This window comes from Oncorhynchus nerka, linkage group LG7 (genome assembly GCF_034236695.1).
Source record: "Oncorhynchus nerka isolate Pitt River linkage group LG7, Oner_Uvic_2.0, whole genome shotgun sequence".
Classification (NCBI taxonomy): Eukaryota; Metazoa; Chordata; class Actinopteri; order Salmoniformes; family Salmonidae; genus Oncorhynchus; species Oncorhynchus nerka.
This window is the reverse complement of record NC_088402.1, coordinates 45,217,163-45,234,136: the sequence shown is the minus strand read 5'-3', so window position 1 is coordinate 45,234,136 and position 16,974 is coordinate 45,217,163. Positions and strand designations below refer to the sequence as shown.

The following is a 16,974-nucleotide window of genomic DNA, read 5'->3' as shown; positions in this document are numbered from 1 at the left end:
AACTGAAACTGTGGATCTTAGTCAGTCATAAGCCTAGTTTAAATTAATATGTCATGATGGACATAACTTAAGTGGAAAATAATTAAATAAAGGATTCATAATACAATTGATATCCATGGACATATGGTTCATATGCTGCTATATGGATTATAGTTCATAACCTTTACTTGTGTCTGTGGGAGGGGAGCTGGATTGATAGAAAGTTATTTCTGAGAGACTAGAGAAACTGAATATATTTTTGTAGTTTTGTCACCTAATTATCCTGAGGTAATATCCAGGATATATTTAACTGATGCTTCAATTCCTTTGTGTTGACTTTGAGGATATTGACTAAAGGACAATTTAAGGAATTTAAAAAGAACAGGGGCATTCTTATCCAACAACGGTGGAATTGAAAACTTATTTGGAAGTAACTGAAATACGTGGAAAGGTAAGACTGAGCGGAAACAACTAGGTTTTAATAGTAATTTGGCAAGAATATTGATGAGTAAGATTACCAGATGCTGCAATAACTTCAATAATTCTAGTGTTTCTAGATAAGTTTTTCCAACAGGTTTCCATTGTCTTATCATATTATCTTCAATGGAAACCCCACAGAGAAATGTCAATATATTGTCAACCATTATCACAGAGGAAGATTTGTGTTCATGTGAACTGTGAATGGTATGAATGTCTTCTGTGAATCTCTTAGCATTCCGCAGGCATATCAACTCTGCCTCAGATTTATTTTACAATAGAGTTTGTGTTTTTATATGCTTCCCTCTTATACATTTTTACTGTTTTCACTCCGACTGGCTGCATTAACTCACTTTTGTCTCTTTCCAAACCCCATAAAATATTTCAATATGTATCAATCACTAGATGGAGCCCTCTCCCTCTATGAACTTGACAATGCAGGATGAGGAGGATCAACATCCCCTCCTTCAATCAAAAGTGGTCCCTCTCCCTCCTGTTTTTGGCAACCAGTGCAGAAGGAACCACTCATGTCAAAGAGGGGAAGATCACTCAGTTTGGCTCGATGGAACCCAGTCACCACCCACCCTCCAATATTACAATGGCTGCCAATATGTCTCACCCTCACCCCACTCCTCACCCCGAAGGGGAGACGATAAGGAAAAGGTTAGGGGGAAGGAGGTGCGCAAGGAAAAGAGAGGCGAGAAGCCAGCAGGAAATGAACAGAATGCTGGGCACAAGGAACGGATTTGGGGTAGTAAAGCCAAAAAGGCAAGCCCACAGAGGCGCCAGCAGGACATGAAATCCACTCAGTCACCCTACAACAGAGTCCGCATGTCTTGTATGGACTTAAGGGAGACAGAAAGTGGACCACCCAGTGAAGGAGGTCAAAGGCTAGAGCCCCCATCAATGGAGATGCAAGTCCGCCAGAGTCTACCCGAGATTATCATTACAACCAAAGACGACTACCAGCCAAAGGACTCCAATCAAACATCCAGCTCTGACAAGAATCACACCAAATCTGAGGCCAAGGGCACCTATGGTGGAGGTGAGGAGAGCAGTGGTGCAGAGCCCAAGGATGGTCCCCATGACTGCCCTCACAAGAAGACCCAGAGCATCGGTCATAGGCTGGTCCGGCGAAGGGCGCTGTTTGAGAGGAGGCAGAGGCTGAATGACTGTGCGCTCGCTGTGGGGATGTTTGGAGTGGTGGTCATGGTCACCGAGACAGAGCTCTCCTGGAGCGTCTACAGTAAGGTCAGACTTGGGGTACAGATCTGGGTTCCAATGCTTCATTTTCTTTCTGTATACTTTGAGCATTTGCTTGAGTGCCTGGAGTGCCAGATGGGAGGGGTTTGCAGTTTTGGGTCTTTTCTGTAGGTTAACTAAGCCAGGCAAGTTCAACCAGGCACAGACCACATTTTCGAAATACGGGGGACACCTGGGTAATTAATGAGAAATAATGAGTTCTAACTCAGAGAAATGTATTTGAAGGTCTTCAGTGTTTGTTGCTGAAGATGGCATATTTGAATGAAGGTTACTGTAGCCAAGATGCAGTCTGAGGCGCGTTGTACTGTAGAGCACTGTGGACAACATGCCTTTTAATGTTCCCATGTTCGCGAAGATTGTATCAATCTGAAATGACCTTTTAAATGTCAAGCGCGCTACAATGCACTATGATTGAATCCCAGCTGTATGTTAAAAGAAGGCATATTTGCCCAATTGAAGGGTACTGTATGTTAAGATGAGTGAGTCAGTGATGTGTTCCCCTACAGAGCTCCATATACTCCGTGGCTATGAAGTCTATTATCAGCCTGTCCTCTCTTATCCTGCTGGGCCTGATCATTGCCTACCACATCTGTGAGGTGCAGGTAATTTCACCTTTCTGACTACTTAATATACTGCTCATATCTCCCTATTTTAAACAAGCTATGATCCCTTGGCTTTGATTATTTTAAGTCATTCTACTCTACAATGTTTTGGTTATATGCCAGACTATAGTATAGTAGAGGTTCTATTGCTAACCTGGAAAGAAGATGGTGACAGAGGGCAACCTTGTCTGGTACCTCTCGTTATATAATTTATTACACTTTGACTACACTCTCAGTGACACTGTACTACGTCTATGCTCTAACTCGGATATGGTTTTGTACCCATACTCTCATCACTGAAAGCTCTACATCCACGATAACGGAGCAGAGGACTGGCGAATCGCCATGACAATGGAACGAGTGACTCTGATCGCCCTGGAGCTGTTTGTAGCGGTGGTGCATCCGTTCCCGGTGGGTCTCCCATTGTCATGGCAAGCCATGTCCCCCACGCTGTCAGAGACGGAGCTCGAGATTGTGCTGGCTCTGCCCATGTTCCTGCGACTCTACCTCCTGGGTCGTGCCTTGATGCTGCACAGCCGACTCTACACAGACACGGCCTCGCGCAGCATTGGCGCCCTCAACAAGGTCAGAGGTCAACATTGGTCACCATGCAAGTGGTGCAACCTCTCCCTCAAATCTTAGTTACTTGCTTTAATGGACTTGTACACACTCAGTTTGTACATTAGCCAAAATGGATTTGACTTGAAGTTCAGTGGTAAGTACCACGATACGATGCTAAAGCTGCCCATTGGATTCCACAACACTTCCAGCAGCTACTCACCCCATTGCTAGGTGTTGCATTTTCATGTAATCCAATGGTCTGCTTTAGCATTGGCTAGCTGAGCATGCTAACAAAAAAGGCTATTTAATAACAACCAGAAGTATTTAAATCTTCTCGATATGTGATAATTAGAAGTAAAGCTACACCATCCATCCTTGGATTGAGATACTGTACGTTTTCAAGCCATATCCCAAATTCCACTTGAATGAGAAGATACTTACTACTGATGTTGAGATTTTGTAGGCACAAAAATGTTTACACAACCGTGTAATGCAGTATCTCCACAATGCTTTTGTAATTATTTTACTTTTTTTGTACAACTTGAGTTTGTTGGGGACACTACTATGACAGTGACACTACATTCTGCTTTGTCCCGCAACCCGCCTCCCTCTCCTGAGTCTCTACCAAATCCTCCCACTGTAATTCCTTCCCTTGTTATTGCTTTTTTAACACTGATCAAACTGATGACCTTCAACTTCCCGCTTGGCTTTGCAAACCTCTCCATTCTTACTGTGGATATGAATATTGTTATTACTTGTATCCAGATCCACTTCAACAGCCGTTTTGTGGTCAAAGCGCTGATGACCTTCAACTTCCCGCTTGGCTTTGCAAACCTCTCCATTCTTACTGTGGATATGAATATTATTATTACTTGTATCCAGATCCACTTCAACAGCCGTTTTGTGGTCAAAGCGCTGATGACCATCTACCCTGGCACTGTGTTGATGATCTTCAGCGTCTCTCTGTGGCTCATCGCTGCATGGGGCCTTCATGTCTGTGAGAGGTGAGTGACTAACACGGAACCTGAACCGGCTGCGCGCGTGCGCCATCGTGCATAAATGTATTTTGTCCCCCCACACCAAACACGATCACGACACGCAGGTTAAAATATCAAAACAAACTCTGAACCGATTATGTTAATTTGGGGACCGGTCGAAAAAGCATTAAACATGTATGGCAATTTAGCTAGCTAGCTTGCACTTGCTAGCTAATTTGTCCTATTTAGCTAGTTGCTGTTGCTAGCTAATTTGTCCTGGGATATAAACATTGAGTTGTTATTTTACCTGAAATGCATAAGGTCCTCTACTCCGACAATTAATTCACACATAAAATGGTCAACCGAATCCTTTCTAGTTCTCTCTCCTCCTTCCAGGCTTTTTCGCCACTGACCTCGTTCATCTTTCAGTCACCCGCGTGGGTATAACCAATGAGGAGATGCCACGTGGGTACCTGCTTCTTTAAACCAATGAGGGGATGGGAGAGGCAGGACTTGCAGCTCGATCTGCGTCAGTGCAGACACTCGTTGGCACGCACGCGGGCAGTGTGGGTGCAATAATTGAATAACATAGATTTCTACATTTATTTTGCAACGCTAGCGATGTAGTCAGCCTGTAAGAAGGGAAAGGAGGAGATTGAGGAGGAGTGAAATATGCAATAGACTTTTCCCGGGATTCATTCAGTGGTGTTAATTTCGTCAATAAAAACAGTGACTAAAATATTATTCAAAAACCTATTTTTCAGTGGCAATTAATGAGACTATAACTGACTAAATAGACCCAGGAAAAATATAACTAAACAAATAAATATATATTTTCAGTTTACAAAATTATCCCTGTGACTAAAATCTGATTACTAAATGGACTAGACAATATTTTTGGGAGATTGACAGCTTTTCAGTGATAAGCACAATTAATATTGGCAGCACAGTTCTGTTCAGCAGTGGGAAGGACGCGACCTTCAAACACAGCCTAAATCAATTGATGAGCGTGGGCAAACAGGCTCTGCTCCGGCTCCGCAGAGCGTTTGCTTCACTAACCAACCTGGTCTCAGAGCATTTCGTATTATTCTGTACGTAAGTCCGAGACACTCCATTTAGTATGAGATGTAACGTTTCGTATGCTATGTATTAATTTGTGGATGTACATTATCCATTTCGTATGATATGTTATGAATTACAATACATATTATATGTTACCAATTTGAAAAATGTACAATATGTTATGAATTTGTTTATGCACAATATGTGACACATTTCCAAAACTATGATATGTTACAAATTCTAGCTAGATGGCTAACATTAGTTGGCTAATGTTAGCTGGGTTCAGGGGTTAGGGTTACATTTAGGAGTTAGGTTAAAGTTTTAGGGGAAGGGTTAACTAAAAGGGTTAGGTGAAGGATTATAGCTTACATGTTAAGTATTTGAAAGTATCTGAAAAGTAGCTAATTAGCTAAAAATGCTATAGTTGTTCGTGAAGAGATTCAACCCACAGGGTTGCTAGAAGTTTGTGTTATCCTTTCGTTACATCTTCGCACTCTCTTTCTGAAACTGAACAGAACACAGGCTTATACGCGTGCGATTAATTATATTCTGAAGAAGCCTTTGACTCCTCCTGACCTGCCACCTTATAACTACACAGCACAGCCATTGGTTACGCAGCACGCAAAACAGTTTTTGATCAGCAAGAGCAGGGTTTGAATATCCATTGCAGTGTGTAAATGCAGAAATATAACTGCTCTGTGTTTCTCCGAGCATGCACTTTGTTGATCATTTGATTGAGACCACACAAATAACCTGTAGGTCTACTTGATAGTGCCAAATATGGTTACGTTAAAGCTTTATTCTAAAAATGGATCAAATAAAAAATGGTCCTTATCAATCTACAAATAATATCCCATAAATACCAAGTGAAGACAGGTTTTTAGAAATGTTTGCCAATGTATCACAAAAAACACAATTTTCTTTTGATTTACTATTCGAACCCTTTGCTATGAGACTCAAAATTGAGCTCAGGTGCATCCTGTTTCCATGGATCTTTTTTTTATTTGTTTTACCTTTATTTAACTAGGCAAGTCAGTTAAGAACAAATTCTTATTTTCAATGACGACCTAGGAACAGTGGGTTAACTGCATGTTCAGGGGCAGAACGACAGATTTGTACCTTGTCAGCTCGGGAGTTTTGAACATGCAACCTTCCGGTTACTAGTCCAACGCTCTAACCACTAGGCTACCCTGCAGCCCCATCCTTGAGATGTTTCTACAACTTGATTGGAGTCCACCTGTGGTAAATTAAATTGATTGGAAATAATTTGAAAAGGCACACACCTGTCTATTTAAGGTTCCAGGGTTGACAGTGCATGTCAGAACAACAACCAAGCAATGACATCGAAGGAATTGTCCGTAGAGCTCTGACACAGAAGTACAGATCTGGGGAAGGGTATCAAAACATTTCTGCAGCATTGAAGGTCCCCAAGAACACAGTGGTCTCCATCATTCTTAAATGTATGAAGTTTGGAACCACTAACACTCTTCCTAGAGCTGGCCGCTTGGGCCAAACTGAACAATCGGGGGGAGAAGAGCCTTGGTCAGGGAGGTGACCAAGAACTGAATGGTCATTCTGACAGAGATCCAGAGTTCCTCTGTGAAGATGGGAGAACCTTCCAGAAGGACAACCATCTTTGCAGCACTCCACCAATCAGGCCTTTATGGTAGAGTGGCCAGACGGAAGCCACTCCTCAGTAAAAAGCACATGACAGCCCTCTTGGAATTTGCCAAAAGGCACCTAAAGGACTCTCAAACCATGAGAAACAAGATTCTCTGGTCTGATGAAACCAAGATTGAAGTCTAGCCTGAATGCCTAGCGTCACGTCTGGAGGAAACCTGGCACCATCCCTACGGTGAAGCATGGTGGTGGCAGCATCATGGTGTGGGGATGTTTTTCAGAGACTGGGAGACTAGTCAGGATCGAGAGAATGATGAACGAAGCAGAGAGCTTCTTGATAACAACCTGCTCCAGAGTGCTCAGGAATTCAGACCTGGGTGAAGGTTCACATTCCAACAGGACAATGACACTAAGCACACAGCCAAGACAACGCAGTTGTGGCTTCGGAACAAGTCTCTGAATGTCCCTGAGTGGCCCAGCCAGAGCCCAGAATTGAACTAGATCGAACATCTCTGGAGAGACCTGAAAATAGCTGCGCTGCGATGCTCCCCATCCAAGCTGAAAAGTTTGAGAAGATCTGCAGAAAAGAATGGGGAAAACTCCCCAAATACAGGTGTGCCAAGCTTGTATCATCATACCCAAGAAGACTCGAGGCTAAATTGCTGCCAAATGTGCTTCAACAAAGTACTGAGTAAACGGTCTGAAAACTAATGTAAATGTGATATTTTGTATTTTTTTAAATACAGTGGGGCAAAAAAGTATTTAGTCAGCCAACAATTGTGCAAGTTCTCCCACCTAAAAAGATGAGAGAGGCCTGTAATTTTCATCATAGGTACACTTCAACTATGACAGACAAAATTAGAAAAAAAAATCCAGAAAATCACATTGTAGGATTTTTAATGAATTTATTTGCAAATTATGGTGGAAAATAAGTATTTGGTCAATAACAAAAGTTTATCTCAATACTTTGTTATATACCCTTTGTTAGCAATGACAGTCTGTAAGTCTTCACAAGGTTTTCACACACTGTTGCTGGTATTTTGGCCCATTCCTCCATGCAGATCTCCTCTAGAGCAGTGATGTTTTGGGGCTGTTACTGGGCAACACGGACTTTCAACTCCCTCCAAAGCTTTTATATGGGGTTGAGATCTGGAGACTGGCTAGGCCACTCCAGGACCTTGCAATGCTTCTTACGAAGCCACTCCTTCGTTGCCCGGGCGGTGTGTTTGGGATCATTGTCATGCTGATAGACCCAGCCACGTTTCATCTACAATGCCCTTGCTGATGGAAGGAGGTTTTCACTCAAAATCTCACGATACATGGCCCCATTCATTCTTTCCTTTACACGGATCAGTCGTCCTGGTCCCTTTGCAGAAAAACAGCCCCAAAGCATGATGTTTCCACCCCAATGCTTCACAGTAGGTATGGTGTTCTTTGGATGCAACTCAGCATTCTTTGTCCTCCAAACACAACGAGTTGAGTTTTCACCAAAAAGTTATATTTTGGTTTCATATGACATTCTGCCAATCTTCTTCTGGATCATCCAAATGCTCTCTAGCAAACTTCAGACGGGCCTGGACATGTGCTGGCTTAAGCAGGGGGACACGTCTGGCACTGCAGGGTTTGAGTCCCTGGCGGCGTAGTGTGTTACTGATGGTAGGCTTTGTTACTCTGGTCCCAGCTCTCTGCAGGTCATTCACTAGGTCCCCCCGTGTGGTTCTGGGATTTTTGCTCACCGTTCTTGTGAACATTTTGACCCCACGGGGTGAGATCTTGCGTGGAGCCCCAGATCGAGGGAGATTATCAGTGGTCTTGTATGTCTTCCATTTCCTAATAATCACTCCCACAGTTGATTTCTTCAAACCAAGCTGCTTACCTATTGCAGATTCAGTCTTCCCAGCCTGGTACAGGTCTACAATTTTGTTTCTGGTGTCCTTTGACAGCTCTTTGGTCTTGGCCATAGTGGAGTTTTAGTGTGACTGATTGAGGTTGTGGACAGGTGTCTTTTATACTGATAACAAGTTCAAACGGGTGCCATTAATACAGGTAACGAGTGGAGGACAGAGGAGCCTCTTAAAGAAGAAGTTACAGGTCTGTGAGAGCCAGAAATCTTGCTTGTTTGTAGGTGACCAAATACTTATTTTCCACCATAATTTGCAAATAAATAAACTACAATGTGATTTTCTGGATTTTTTCTTCTCATTTTGTCTGTCATAGTTGAAGTGTGATGAAAATTACAGGCCTCTCTCATATTTTTAAGTGGGAGAACTTGCACAATTGGTGGCTGACTAAATACTTTTTTGCCCCACTGTACTTCAGTATTCCATAGTAACATCTGACAAAAATATCTAGACACTGAAGCAGCAAACTTTGTGGAAATTAATATTTGTGTCATTATCAAAACTTTCGGCCACAACTGTATATACTGAACCAAAATGTAACATGTAACGTGTTGGTCCCATGTTTCATGAGCTGAAATAAAAGACCCTGGAAATGTTCCATAGTCAACTGTTTTTACATCCCTGTTTGTGAAGCATTTCTCTTTTCCCAAAGATAATCCATCCATTTCTAAAAAACTGTTTTTGCTTTGTTATTATTGGATATTGTGTGTAGATTGATGTGGGGGAATAAAACAAATTCATTTTAGAATAAGGCTGTAACGTAACAAATTTTGGAAAAAGTCAAGGGGTCTGAATACTCTCCAAATGCACTGTATAGCCTAATAAGCAACTAACTCTAAAACACTGAGAAATGTCTAATTTTCATGAATAAGAAATGACATGACCCTCCCCTGGACTAGATTAAATACTAAACCCTCCCCTTGACCAAAATTGAAAAAGCATGACCCTCCAGCTACCATTCCTTAAATTTCGATCAAAACTATTGTTTGTTTGTTTTTTGATTTGGACATTCTTGAAAACGAGATGGTGCATCTCAAGAGATTTCATCCTGATAAATTTCTAATAAATAAATACATTTGCTGGCACAGAAAGAAAAGAAAAGGGATAGCAAACTATTTATTGACTAAATTCCTCTTGCACTACACTATATCTGACTGGGTAAAGAACTTTATTTTGAGTTAAAGCTGCAATATGTAACTTTTTGGGCAACCGAAACAAATTCATATAGAAATGTAAGTTATAGATCTGTCATGCTCATTGTAGCAAGTCTAAGAAGCGGTAGATCTGTTCTATGTGCACTATTTCTTTTGGTTTTGTACACCAGCTTCAAATGGCTGAAAATACAATATTTGTGGTTATGGAAAATATATTTCACAAAGGCCATCAAATCAAAGGTTATAAAAGTATATATAAAGTTGTTTTTGACAAAAAATGAAAACATGTTAGTTTGTCACTTTCATGAGGTTGGAGTAATAACATGTTCAACTACTTAAGACATTGGCTCGATTCTAGGTTGTGCCTTTAGATGTAGAGAAAATGGAATAAGAGTCACATCTGGAGGCAACCAGTCACGGCTCATCACCTGCCCAATACTATCCCTACGGTGAAGCATGGTGGTGGCAGCATCATGCTGTGGGGATGTTTTTCAGTGGCAGGGATTGGGAGACTAGTCAGGATCGAAGGGAAAGATGAACGGAGCAAAGTACAGTGATCCTTGATGAAATCCTGCTCCAGAGTGCTCAGGACCTCAGACGGGGGGCGAAGGTTCCCCTTCCAACAGGACAACGACACTAAGCACACAGCCAAGACAATGTCCTTGAGTGGCCCAGCCAGAGCCCAGACTTGAACCCGATCTAACATCTCTGGAGAGACCTGAAAATAGCTGTGCAGCTATGCACCTTCCAACCGGACAGAGCTTGAGAGGATCTGCAGAGAACAATAGGAGAAGCTCCTCAAATACAGGTGCACCAAAAGCTTGTAGCGTCATATCCAAGAAGATTCGAGGCTGTCATTTCTGCCAAAGGTAATTCAACAAAGTACTGAGTAAAGGGTCTGAATACATACAGTTGAAGTCGGAAGTTTACATACACTTAGGTTGGAGTCATTAAAACTCGTTTTTCAACCACGCCACAAATATCTTGTTAGCAAACTATAGTTTTGGCAAGACGGTTAGGACATCTACTTTGTGCGTGACACAAGTAATTTTCCAACAATTGTTTGCAGACAGATTATTTCACTTATAATTCACGGTATCACAATTCCAGTGGGTCAGAAGTTTACATAACCTAAGTTGACTGTGCCTTTAAACAGCTTGGAAAATTCCAGAAAATGATGTCATGGCTTTAGAAGCTTCTGATAGTTTAATTGACATAATTTGAGTCAATTGGAGGTGTACCTGTGGATGTATTTCAAGGCGTACCTTCAAACTCAGTGCCTCTTTGCTTGACATCATGGGGAAGTCAAAAGAAATCAGCCAAGACCTCAGAAAAAAATTGTAGACCTCCAGAAGTTTGGTTCAGAAATGTACTTTGGTGCGAAAAGTGCAATTAAATTCCAGAACGACAGCAAAGGACCTTGTGAAGAGGCTGGAGGAAACAGGTACAAAAGTATCTATATCTACAGTAAAACGAGTCCTATATCGACATAACCTGAAAGGCTGCTCGGCAAAGAAGAAGCCACCGCTCCAAAACCTCCATAAAAAAGCCAGACCACAGTTTGCAACTGCACATGGGGACAAAGATCTTACTTTTTGGAGAAATGTCCTCTGGTCTGATGAAACAAAAATAGAACTGTTTGGCCATAATGACCATGGAGGAAAAAGGGTGAGGCTTGCAAGCCGAAGAACACCACCGTCAATCACGGGGTGGCAGCATCAAGCCGAAGAACACCATCCCAACCGTCAATCACGGGGTGGCAGCATCATGTTGTGGGGGTGCTTTGCTGCAGGAGGGACTGGTGCACTTCACAAAATAGATGGCTACATGAGGAAGGACAATTATGTGGATATATTGAAGCAACATCTCAAGACATCAGTCAGGAAGTTACAGCTTGGTCGCAAATGGGTCTTCCAGATGGACATTGACCGCAAGCATACTTCCAAAGTTGTGGCAAAATGGCTTAAGGACAACAAAGTCAAGGTATTGGGGTGGCCATAACAAAGCCCTGACCTCAATCCTATAGAAAATGTGTGTGCACAACTGAAAAGGTGTGTGCGAGCAAGGAGGCCTACAACCCTGACTCAGTTACAACAGCTCTGTCAGGAGGAATGGGCCAATATTCATCCAACTTATTGTGGGAAGCTTTTGGAAGGCTACCCAAATTGTTTGACCCAAGTTAAACAATTTCAAGGCAAATGCTACCAAATACTAATTGAGTGTATGTAAACTTCTGACCCACTGGGAATGTGATGAAATAAATAAAAGTCTACTATTATTCTGACATTTCACATTCTTAAAATAAAGTGGTGGTCCTAACTGACCTAAGACAGGGAATTTTTACTAGGATTCACTGTCAGGAATTGTGAAAAACTGAGTTTAAACTGTATGTAAATGTAAAATGTCAGCTTTTCTTATTTTATAAATGTAACAAAAAGTCTAGAAACCCGTTTTTGCTTTGTCATTATGGGGTATTGTGTGCAGATTGATTACGAATATATTTTTAATCCATTTTAACAAAATATGGAAAAAGTCAAGGGGTCTGAATAGTTTCTGAATACCCTATGTGTGTATTAAAATGTGACTCAAATTAAAGGGCATTTAATTGACTAAAATGTTTTTAGGCTAAATCTATGCTAAATCATTATTTAAATGACAAAAATGTGACTTAAGTAATTTTGACAAATATATCCTTGTCTAAAACTAGACTACATTTTAAAAAAGGGCTAAAATTAACACTGATTCAAAGGCGTGTTGCCCACTACACTACAGATAATGCACCTTTTAAAGGTAATTAATACTTCAGCCGACGTCCGTAGCATTTACCATTGCAAACGTTGGGGAAATGGCATTTTAAAAGACGCGTTGTCTGTAGTGCTGGGACGTGCCTTCGATTTAATCCCGGCCTTAGTGACTACAGTGGGGCAAAAAAGTATTTAGTCAGCCACCAATTGTGCAAGTTCTCCAACTTAAAAATATGAGAGAGGCCTGTAATTTTCATCATAGGTACACTTCAACTATGACAGACAAAATGAGAAAAAAAATCCAGAAAATCACATTGTAGGATTTTTAATGAATTTATTTGCAAATTATGGTGGAAAATAAGTATTTGGTCACCTACAAACAAGCAAGATTTCTGGCTCTCACAGACCTGTAACTTATTCTTTAAGAGCCTCATCTGTCCTCCACTCGTTACCTGTATTAATGGCACCTGTTTGAACTTGTTATCAGTATAAAAGACACCTGTCCACAACCTCAAAGAGTCACACTCCAAACTCCACTATGGCCAAGACCAAAGAGCTGTCAAAGGACACCAGAAACAAAATTGTAGACCTGCACCAGGCTGGGAAGACTGAATCTGCAATAGGTAAGCAGCTTGGTTTGAATAAATCAACTGTGGGAGCAATTATTAGGAAATGGAAGACATACAAGACCACTGATAATCTCCCTCAATCTGGGGCTCTACACAAGATCTCACCCCGTGGGGTCAAAATGATCACAAGAACGGTGAGAAAAAAATCCCAGAACCACACGGCGGGACCTAGTGAATGACCTGCAGAGAGCTGGGACCAAAGTAACAAAGCCTACCATCTGTAACACTCAAATCCTGCAGTGCCAGACGTGTCCCCCTGCTTAAGCCAGTACATGCCCATGCCCGTCTGAAGTTTGCTAGAGAGCATTTGGATGATCCAGAAGAAGATTGGCAGAAAGTCATATGGTCAGATGAAACCAAAATATAACTTTTTGATGAAAACTCAACTCGTTGTGTTTGGAGGACAAAGAATGCTGAGTTGCATCCAAAGAACACCATACCTACTGAAGCATGGGGGTGGAAACATCATGCTTTGGGGCTGTTTTTATGCAAAGGGACCAGGACGACTGATCCGTGTAAAGGAAAGAATGAATGGGGCCATGTATCGTGAGATTTTGAGTGAAAACCTCCTTCCATCAGCAAGGGCATTGAAGATGAAACGTGGCTGGGTCTTTCAGCATGACAATGATCCCAAACACACCGCCCGGGCAATGAAAGAGTGGCTTCGTAAGAAGCATTTCAAGGTCCTGGAGTGGCCTAGCCAGTCTCCAGATCTCAACCCCATAGAAAATCTTTGGAGGGAGTTGAAAGTCCGTGTTGCCCAGCAACAGCCCCAAAACATCACTGCTCTAGAGGAGATCTGCATGGAGGAATGGGCCAAAATACCAGCAACAGTGTGTGAAGACTTACAGAAAACGTTTGACCTCTGTCATTGCCAACAAAAGGTATAAAACAAAGTATTGCGATAAACTTTTGTTATTGACCAAATACTTATTTTCCACTATAATTTGCAAATAAATTCATTAAAAATCCTACAATGTGATTTTCTGGATTATTATTATTTTTTTCATTTTTGTCTGTCATCGTTGTAGTGTACCTATGATGAAAATTACAGGCCTCTCTCATCTTTTTAAGTGGGAGAACTTGCACAATTGGTGGCTGACTAAATACTTTTTTGCCCCACTGTATATGACTTGGACCAACCTGTACTGTGACTAATATCAGATGGGCCCATCATAAGTTCAGTCAGTCATATCAAAAATACAGTCAAATATCACAGACAGAAACTCCTAGACAGAAACTAGTTTTTTTGTTAAATGTTAATATGGTAAGAGTGGACAAGACAGAGGAAAAGCTGAACCATCAACCCTCCCTTGTCCTCTAGACACCACAACTATAAGGACCTGAGCAGTAACTACATGGAGGCCCTGTGGATGGTCTCGGTCACCTTCTTGTCCATTGGTTATGGGGATGTTGTTCCCCACACCTACTGTGGCCGCAGCATCTGTCTACTCACTGGGATCATGGTAAGCAGCTTCGGCGAAATAGGAAAGGCAATCGCACAGCTGAGTTGGCTTGTTGCTGGTGCCTTGGAATAATTTGATGAAATCTTTAAAAGAGAAGGTGGTGGGAATCATTGTAATTGTGGTCATTAGCATACTGTCTTCTTTTCCTTAAAGACCCAATGCAGCCATTTTTATCTCAATATCAAATCATTTATGGTTAACAATTAAGTACCCTACTGTGATTGTTCTCAATTAAAATAGTGAAAAATTTACAAAAAAGACTTCTTAGCAAGACCAATATCCCAAGCAAGAATTTAGCTAGGACTGTCTGGCAGTGGTCTGAGTGGGGAGGGGGAAACTGAAAACTAGCTGTTATTGGTTTGGAAATCTTATTGGTCTATTAACTCATTTCCTGGTGGTGTCACTGGGTAGGCCAAAACTCCATCCCACCAAAACAGGCTAAAATTTCAGGTGGTCTTTTCAAATAGCTCCTACACTAAAAGGGCATTATCATAATTTTCACAATTTCATAGTTCCTCCTAGTGTGGAAATAAAACAGGAACATCTAGATTTTGATTGCACTGGGCCTTTAACCTTTTTTGTTTTGTTTATTTCTCTCTCTGTCATACACACACAAGGGGGCTGGTTGCACAGTGCTGGTGGTTGCCGTGGTTGCCAGAAAACTGGAGCTGACCAGGGCAGAGAAACATGTCCACAACTTCATGATGGATTCCCACTTTACAAAAGGGGTAAAACTCACCTGACTTAATTAACATGGGAATGTATTCAATAGTGGTCTTTGGAACCTTGACTTAACATATGTGAGACATTCAACGTTGACCTGTAAAGTTGTATGATGGCCAAGCCCCTCCAATTCGTTCATGATGACCGTCTCAAGCTAATATTGTTTTTATGTCCAGTGCTTTCTCTGTGCACTACTGTATCAGTTCTGCCCCACATTTTGATGTAATTAAGACATTAAGACATGGACTGTCTCACAAATGGCAACCTATTCCCTATATAGTGCACCGGTAAAAGGGTGCCATTTGGGATGCACACATTGAAAACTGAGTGTTGGATGAGGAAGCAATTGTTCTCTTCCAGATAAAAATTGCTGCAGCAAATGTACTGAGAGAGACCTGGATGATCTACAAACACACCAAGCTGGCCAGGGAGAGAGACCACTGCAGAGTGCGCATGCACCAGAGGAAGCTGCTGCTCGCAATCCACCGGTAAAGCACCATTCAAAACACACTTCCCCAAGTAACCCACCAATCAGCTTAGATATTCCCCTCTGAAAAGCCAATGAGGTTACACTTTACACCACATGCACAGGGGTGTTAGAACTCTAGAACTTGTGAAAGCCTCGACTGTAATACAGAAATGGTCATTCTCTGTTTATCAGGCTGCGTGATGTGAAGATGGAAAGGAGGAAATTGGCTGACCAGGCCAACACGCTGGTGGATCTCTGCAAGGTGAGAGACAGGCACGGTTACCCATTAGGTTCACCCACTACTGTTGCAACAACCAAATATGACCAATATTCTAGAGGCCACTACTAGCCTGGACACAGATCTGTTTGTGCTATCATGTCAACTCCTTGTCATGCCAAATTAGTGACGAGGAGTTGACATGGTAGCACAAACAGATCTGAGTCCAGGCTAAGCCACTACTGTTGCAACAACCAAATATGACCAATATTCTAGAGAAGGGAGCAATCGACAATCTTCTAAACATTATCACATTCTCAGACCACTCTGCACCTTTTCCCCCATGTAGATGCAGAATCTGATGTATGACGTGCTGTCAGAGGTGAGTGGATGCCGAGGGGACCTGGAAAAACACACGAACAGTCTGCAGCAGAATGTGGAGGAGCTGAGAGAAGGCTTTAGGACCCTAATGCCCCTCCTCTCTAGCACCCTCGCCACACAAAATGCTTCCATCCGCCACCTGCTCAGGGAGAGGGAGGAGCAGGCAGTGACATGGAGCATGGCAGGGCAGGATAGGTAAGATGGCAAGAGGTATGCAATGTGTATTGTTACAGGGAAAGGTAGAAAGAAATTGATGGGCAAAAGTTGGGATGAGGATTTTCAAAATATACTTTATAGGAATAACTGTTCAAAGTGTACGTAAAGAATGTGTCAAAGCAATAAGGGATGGATTTTATTTTTATTAGAATTACGATGAGCCAACATCCAGACTATATGCAGTACTGATAAGTGACCCATACTGGCAAAAAAAAAAACCTTGGTGAGTCTTGATTTTAACATTCTCAGAATTAAACAAAAAATGTGTTGTTAGCCAGCATGTGCACTGAATGTTCTGCGCGTCGTAACTAATGTATTGTCATGATAGGTGGTGTACAGTATAAAACCATGTCCAGTAATAACCAAATCTGTTTTACTGAATTGTATAATTTACAGTAAACATTAATAAAGTTACATCTTTCTTGTCACGAGTCAGTTAATTATGTATTTTCTTGAAAAAACGAACTCGCTTTACTGTAACAGGCTATGAACACATGCCAGTGGTCGAGTTCCTGCCCAACTACATGCGCAGG

At 41.8% G+C, this 16,974-nt stretch overlaps 1 pseudogene; it reads left to right on the top strand.

The window, feature by feature from the left end:
• Nucleotides 1–284: 284 nt before the first annotated feature.
• On the top strand, nt 285–16,872 carry LOC115131774 (small conductance calcium-activated potassium channel protein 2-like; annotated as a pseudogene).
• The last annotated feature ends 102 nt before the right edge of the window (nt 16,873–16,974 follow it).